The following is a 7,894-nucleotide window of genomic DNA, read 5'->3' on the forward strand; positions in this document are numbered from 1 at the left end:
GTGTGAGGTGGTAACTCATTGCTGTTTTGATTTGCATCTCTCAAATGGCTAGTGATCATGAGCCTGTCTTTCTGTCTTTCTTTGTTGACCCTCTGTATAGCTTCGTGGATGAACTGTCTGTTCATGGCCTCTGTCTACTTTTTAAATGGATTATTTGCCCTTTTCTTATTGAGGTGTTGCGGTTGTCTGTAGATTCTAGAGATTTGCCCTTTGTCTGATATGTTACTTTCAAAACAGTGTCCCATTTGGATTTGTGGATCCCCGCTTGCTCTTTGGATGAAGTCTTTGGATGCGCAGGGGCTACCTATGGATGGGTTAAGGACCTCAGTCTCTATCAACAGCTGGAAAACTCGCTGCTTGGATTTGTTTCAGAACTTTATAATTCTTCCTTTATTTTCTTTCCCCTCCCCCATGATTAAGGGGGCTTATTAGGGAAATTAGGGAGCCTGGTGGTGTAGTAGTTACATGTTGGGTTGCAATCTGCATGGTTGGCAGTTCAAAACCACCAGCAGCTCTGAGGTCGAAAGACTAGGCTTTCTACTCTGGCAAACAGTTACAGTCTCAGAAATCCTCAAGGGGTCTCTATGAGTCAGCATTGGCTCAGTGGCAGTGACTTTTGAGTTTTGCGTTTCTAGGCAAGTTAATAGGTTAGTACAAGTTAGGTTCAGTAAAGAGGAAGGATGTTATTGGTCCACAGCAGCACCATTGCTCAGCCAGCGGCCAGTCTTTCACTGGTCCTCAGCCTGTTAGCCATGTGGTCCTTTGGTGCCTGCCTCTTGGGGACAGGAAGCCCGCCCACCTGTCCCCCTGCATTACAGTCTCGCAGTCTGGGGCCCTGTGGCTTTGGTGCTTCCCCTCCGAGCCATCGCGTTGCAGTTTGTGGTGCATCGGTCCTCGTGGCCTCTGGCACCTCATGCAGAGCCCTTGGATGTGTTTTCTAATGGTGCTCTGTGCCCAGATAGCTCTTATACACTATACACTACCTTACATTTATATCAGATTTCTAAATACCACCTTGTTTTCTTTATTTAGATCCCAATTTCATTGACTATTAGCATATAAATAATGTATAGGTTACTTGAAGGGAAGAATGTAATGACCTATGTATTTTCTGGCTTCTTGGGTTTATCAGCTTCATAGCATCACACCAATTCTACAAAGGCTCTTATGTAATAATTAGAAAATGATATTCAGTAGAATTCCTTTCATCAGGAGGATTGTTTTGTTTAGAAGAATTTCCGTGACAAACCTTCTGGGGGTGAAAAAAAAAGAGACCTCAAGGGACCTTATTGGGAAGAGCAAACATCTGAGTGGAGAAGTGGAAGATTTGTCTGCCTGAGACCAAGGATCTGGAGCGAGCACACTTGGTCATGTGTCTCCTCCTTAGGTAAGGTGACTTCCCACATCATCAATAAAGCTAAAAACCTTACACCGAGCATTGAGTAAATAGCTTTAAACAGAGAGGGAAGGACATTTGTGTAGAGGCTTGACTCTGAAGGCACATAGATTGGAAAGGGGAGCCAGGCAGATGAAGGAATTGGAAATTGGTGGCGAGAAGAGCATGCAGTGAGGTGAAGAGCTTTTTGATTTTTCAGACTAAGGCACAGGGGTTTGGGTTAAGGTTCGCCAGCTCTCCTTAGTCCTGATGGGCAGACCCAAAGAGAAGGCGCACAGTGACAGAGTGTACATTTCTAACGGACTCATGTACTGTCGGGTGAAACCCCCGTGTGTAGGCATGCACATTATTGTTGCTGTCAGGCAGGCTCTGTTCCATGGTGAGCTTCGGAAGAACAGAATGAACACTTGACGATCCTTTGTCTGTCTGGATGCATTAGGTCGGCTGTTAGACCTGTCTGTCTCAATGGGGGTTTCCCTCATACCAGCAGCATATTCTTGATGATGAAAGTTGGTGGATTAATGAGTTGAGATCCTAATCACAAGATCAGAAGTTGGAACCTACTGTGGGAGATGGATGAGCCTTTCTCCTTCCCTAACGATGTACAGCCTCGTAAACACCAAGGCGCGTGCTAGCCTCCCCTCTGGGGTCCCTGGGAGTCAGAGCCAACTCAAGGGTAGTGAGTGTGTTGTCTTTTTAACGACACGATGTGCCCAAAGTACGGGGACGTCTCGCAATGCTTGCTATTAAGGAACACTCTGGTTGTTAAGACTGACATTTATAGATTGCTTGCCAATATATTACATTTTATCATATAGCTTAAACTATTGCCATGTGATTTTTGAAAGTAGGGTTGGCTGATGATCACTTAGGAGTGTGGCGAAGTCTCTTCTCAGACGCGGGTCAGTTTGTAAAGATGGAACGATATGCTGCTACTGCTCTTCAGCACCGTTGCTGCAATCTTGAGAACAGACCCAATTGTGCTCCACAAGGAGTGACCTAGCATAAGGCTTCTTCGCAGTCGGCCATCGGCGGCGATGCACCGACGCAGACGTCCGAGAGCGGAAAGAGAAAAGACCTCGTCACTGGAAGGTTTGCTCTCTCACCACTGTGACGTGCGTGGTTGTGGATGTCCCGAAGTGCTGCTGCGGAGCAGGCTGGCATCCCGCCCTGAGGAAGAGCAGAGAACCACTAGGTTGTCGCTCTCTTCTTGGCCTTTTGTTCCAATAGCTTCCTGGAGTTCTGATGGCCACTGTTGATAAGCAAAGGTCAAGGTGGCTAGAGCTTTTTTGTTGAAGATGCCACATAGTCTTTCTTCCAAGCTTCAGCTCTTCCGGTCTTTGTGGTGTTAGGAGTTTTTCATGCTGGCCTTTTAAACACTGCTCTCACCCTTGAACTCACTCTACTGTTGTCCCCCAGTTGAATGTATATTCTTTTAGCACAACATGTATCAGATCAACTCTGGTTTCTGCTCCTCTGTCTGTGATGCTAACGCCGTGAGGGTGATCTGCTTGCCCGCGCATTGTGATGAATTGTGTGCATCCTCTACCCTGTAGCACAGTGGCCTTCTGACACTTGTGTTCATGAGACAACAAGCCCTTACCCCTAGGGTGTCATTCCGCTACTAGTGATCAAGGGCAGTCAAAAGCCTCCTTCACCTCACCAAGGTCATTCCCGCTGTCAGTCTAGTTCAGAGAGACCTGACTTCTGTGGAAAGTTTTTCAGTAAAAAAATAGTAATAATGAGCTTTGATATTGCCTGTGGATGTTGATTTTTAACTTCCGTTCCATAGTTGGAAGTGCAGTGTGTACCGTTTTTCAACCACATTGAAAAACTAGATAATGATGTTACTAATTCTTAAAATAGAGCATGTTTGGCTAGTAAGAGTCTCTTTTATTTGCTTTAGAGGAGTCAGCTGTGTAATTTAACATTCAACTCTTACCTTAAAAGTAATTCACGTGCTTATTATAGTCAGAGGAGCTCTGTTCCAGGATAGCTCTCAGTGGGGGTGGGGGTGGGGGAGGCAGCGTCTGCGTGAACACTCAGTAAGACCACAGTTCAGTGTCACGTCCAACCATTCAGAATGGGAGGAGAACAGCCACATTGTTAACAGGCACCAAAAGGCTGGTGCTGCTTCTGCTTAGAGGCAGAGCATGGCATGTGAATGATTTTGAGGGTTCGTGTTTGTATTTCCGACATCAGAGAATTTACATTTATTTACATATATATTACCATGGCTAACTTTACCTGAAAGGTAAAGTTGACCTGTGGTGCCCGGAACAGTCAAGGACTTGGAGAGCAGCTTCAGGACTCAGCTCCTTTCCTCCGGTCGCGGGGTGACGGAGATCGTCTCACTCGTGTGGTCCTGGGCCTGTGATTGTGTTCACTCACCGCCTCCCTGCCCCTCCCGCTTCCCTCATGTTCACGGGGAGGTGTTGTGCCAGGTGATGGGGGGACGGAGGTGAATGAAAACTTGGTACTACCCCAGAGGAGCGCACCCTTTCATAATTCTTTATGTTTAATGCATAGGCAAATCTGCCTATGGCAAACATTTACCCCTTACATACTGTAACGACGGTAAGAGGCAATGTCTAGCATGGTGGAGGGAGACTCTCTAGAATGGCGCTTTACTCTCTTCTTAGAACTAAGAAGCAATATTTCCTTAGATAGGACATTTTAACTATGTTCAGGCTTTGGAATAAAAGAGACCCATTGGATTTTAATACCTATTACACAGCTACCGTGGTCCAAACGGCGTGGGACTGCACTCTGTCCTGTAGGGCTGCCACTGTTGGAATTGACGGGGACGACAAAGGGTTAGTTAGTATCTGTCTCGGGTTTGCTGTAAGGGCTAGATGATATGAAGATATGCAAATTAAATGTTCTCAGCTGCCTCAACATAGTGTTGAGCAAATGTTCTACTGCTTAATGTCTTCCCCTGTCCCTTGGGCGAGCCCTCTGTTCTGTGGCACTTTGGAGTCCCAGCTGAGGGTCTCAGGTTGGCTCTTCGCTGTGACTCTACTCCTGTCGACATGACAGCTGTGATGGTTTTGTTTTGCTTTGACTTTCCAGCAGCCTGGTCATCTGCCCAGTTACTTTTTCTCTCCAGCCAGAAGGAAAGTCCATGTTTGCTCTGAAGTCCCTTTCTGTTTGGGCTGAGGGGACAGGACCCAGACTAGGAACATGGCTTTCATTTTACTCATTTTGTGCCTTGCAATGGGGTGCTTTCAAAAGGATGGCTTGTATTTTACCTGAGGACCTAGTCTTTCCAGGAACCCCCAGATACCCCCAAGAGAACTGGTTTTCTGTATTTCTTTTTGAAATAATGGTACCATTTCTCTTTAAGCATTTTCTCTCCTCCCCCCCCCCCCAATTCACCACACATATAGGCAAGGTATTCCGGTGGGGCTTTGATGCACAGAAATATATTTGATCACACGTCGGGTAGGTAGATGTCTAAACTCAAGGACTTGGCCCCTGTGTGGGCTGTAGTGGAAGATCCTTCCTTGTTCCTTCCAGCTTCTGTAGCTCAGGTACCGCGTGGCATCCTTTGATGGGAGATGACATCATCCCTCTACTTGTGACTTTTCCTGTCCCTTTACAACAGTGGTTCTCAGCCTTGAGTAGAGGCCCAATGTCCATCTGCTATCTTAAAACTTAAAACAGTGGTTCTCAACCTTCCTAATGCCACAACCTTTTAATACAGTTCCTCATGTTGCGGTGACCCCCAACCATAAAATTATTTTCGTTGCTGTTTCATAGCTGTAATTTTGCTACTTTTATGAATCGGGCGGCCTCTGTGAAAGGATTGTTCGACCCCCCAAAGGGGGTTGCGACCCACAGGTTGAGAACTGCTGCCTTACAGTTTTCCCTTTCAATAGTAACTGTTTGGGTTGAGGGACTAGGATTAGGACTTGCCCTAATCAGCATGTTCTTATCATCAATGATCTTATCATCATTCTGGTTCCCCACACAAGGTCACATTCACTGATTTGTAGGTATTAGGACTTCGTCATATCATTTTGGAGACACATTAATCTATAATTGATATAATCTGATGTCTGAGTTTCCCTGTGCTCAGAGTTGCCCTAATGCTTGCTGCTCATGGTACTGGATACCTTTCACCTGGAGTTGCTAGCTGAACTTCACGTGGCTCTCTATTATAGATGAATATATTTATGAATCCTATTCTTCCCGTGTACTCACATTACTCTGCAAATGAGGTGGTGGTTTTCCCCCCCAGTAAGTTGAAAAAACTCGTAGACACTGTGTGAAGGCTCACAGTAGCTCTGTGAAGATGAAGAAGCTTCCTTCTGCTACCAGCTATTCTAGACAGAAAATTACCTGCTTTCCGGGAGCTGATGGAATTCCTTCAGGCCCATCACCCGGATAAAAAGGAAGCACGGTGTCAGAAGTTTGCTTTGCTTGTACTTATATGTAGGTAGGATTTCTGGAATATTCTTAGAGTCTGGGCCTGCTGGCCTGTTTAAGGGGTGAGTTGGTGGAGAGATAATAGAAGAAATTTGATCAGTTAGACTGGGGCACTTGCACCCCTTCAACCCTGAGCTTCTCCAGTCCTATTGTTTCATCCATCCATCCATTGTGTCAAGCACATTTGTACATAGCCACCATCATCATTTTCAAAACACCCTCCTTCTATATGAGCCCTTGGTATCAGCTCATTCCCCCTTTCCCCCACCTTTCGTCCCTCATGAACCCTTGATAGTTTATAAATTATTATTTTTTGCATGTCTTACACTGTTATAATTTTTTAAAGTAAGGTACATAGTACCAACGGGCAGAGATGGGGAAATAGCTCCCAGGTCAAAGATAAAGACGTTCTCCTTCTTTCATATGTATTTATGGGGATACCGGGCTTAGAAGGTAAATGAAATTTGGAATATTGAAAGGTAACTGAGAAGATCTTTAATTGTGCTTTCTCCTTAGACATCTCTTTTCTGGATCTTAATGTGGTGGATGCATCAACCTGTGGAGCGTCCCGTCCAGATGAAAGCTGGGTTTGTGAGTTGGTGGAGGAAGTAAAGAAATCACTAGGTGAGGAGGGCAGTTGCCGAAAGAGGACAAAGGTTCCTTTGATGTGGGGCTTATTTTAACTTTTTTGAAAAATATCCTTGTTTTTTACCGGCTTCAGATTCAGAATGTTCTTCACTCTTGTCTTTGGATTGCTTTCTCTCAAAACACAGGCAGTTTATTGGAAACTTGAGCATCGAGCACTCTGTAGCCAAATGCTTGTCTCTGGCACTGGACCCCTCCTGATGTCAGCATCAGGGTCACCGGCCACCAAACCTTTATCTGAGCGTGGAGGGCTTGCATGCCGGGGGGGCGTAAGTCTGAATCCTGGGCTTTGTTGAGACGCTGGGCCAGGCACCGGGTGTCATGACCGGACGCAGAGCACAGGCCGGTGCAGATGCACAGCCTGCAGATTCAGCTGCCAGGGCAGCCTGGGGAGAGGTGACAGCCGGAGCCCATGAGCCACACGCAGACCACACGGGGGTGATCACACCCGACGCTATGCCAGGAGGGAGGCAGGCAAATCACAGGTGACACCTGCGGAAGGAGAGCATCAGCCCGCTTCCTTCCTTCCCTTCCTGTGACTGCAGCTTGGTGACAACTTGGGCATTTTCCAGTCCTTAGAGAGGAGCTGTTTCAGGCGCTGGCTGGATCCAGGGAGACCTGGCCTTCCCGGCTGGAGGAATTAGGCTGAGTACACACGAGGGCTGCGCCTCTGACCCACAGATGCCTCGTTTCAAACGGCAAGAGTTTGGATTCAGACAGATCTGACTAGTTCAGATTCTACTGTTTACCAACGGAACGAGGGGCCACAGGCCAGTTAGCTTTTATGTCCTTGTCTGTGATGCAGGGATGTTGTGGTTCGCTCGTTTCTGCCCAGTCGGTCTGACTCAAGGCGCCCTGTGTTCTGAGGGTGACTCCAGAGGGTTTTCAAGGTCGTGACCTTGCCGATCTCTAGGTCAGTCTTCCAGCGCCCTTCTGCGTGCGTGCGAACCACCACCATGGCGTCTGCTGGTGGAGCACACCTCCCGAGAACCTGGGGACAGGGCACGTTCTCAGGAGCATTACCGAGCTCGTACGTAATGTGCCTAACAAATCTGTCAGATAGTGGACGGTAAGCTGTCCATTTCCTCTTCTGCCTCTCAGCAAAGTGTGAGCTATGCAACTGATCATTGCTGATTCCTGGTACGTGTTAACTTCTTTTAAAAAACGGAATACAGGTGGAAAAATCCGTTCTGCTGTGGATTTCGTTGGGATATTAGCATATTAATGATGGTGGGGCACTTGAGGATTTGAAATCCAACCCAAGTTTGTTTTTCTTTAAGTGGTGGACACATGATCAGAAATTCATTTGCATGTGCACAGCAGGGTTTTTAAAAATTACGAGCAGGACTAGCAAGTGAAAAACATATTTTAGTAGCGAATAAAAAAAAGGCGGGTCACAATATTTTAATTAATTTATTTCCA

The 7,894-nt window shown here is 46.5% G+C and overlaps 1 pseudogene; it reads left to right on the forward strand.

The window, feature by feature from the left end:
- Positions 1 to 7,428: 7,428 nt before the first annotated feature.
- The window catches only part of LOC101646637, a 5,433-nt pseudogene continuing 4,967 nt past the window's right edge, over positions 7,429 to 7,894 (forward strand).

The sequence above is a fragment of the Echinops telfairi genome, unplaced genomic scaffold (assembly GCF_000313985.2).
Source record: "Echinops telfairi isolate 266 unplaced genomic scaffold, ASM31398v2 ScPeMD7_18;HRSCAF=68, whole genome shotgun sequence".
Taxonomy (NCBI): domain Eukaryota; kingdom Metazoa; phylum Chordata; class Mammalia; order Afrosoricida; family Tenrecidae; genus Echinops; species Echinops telfairi.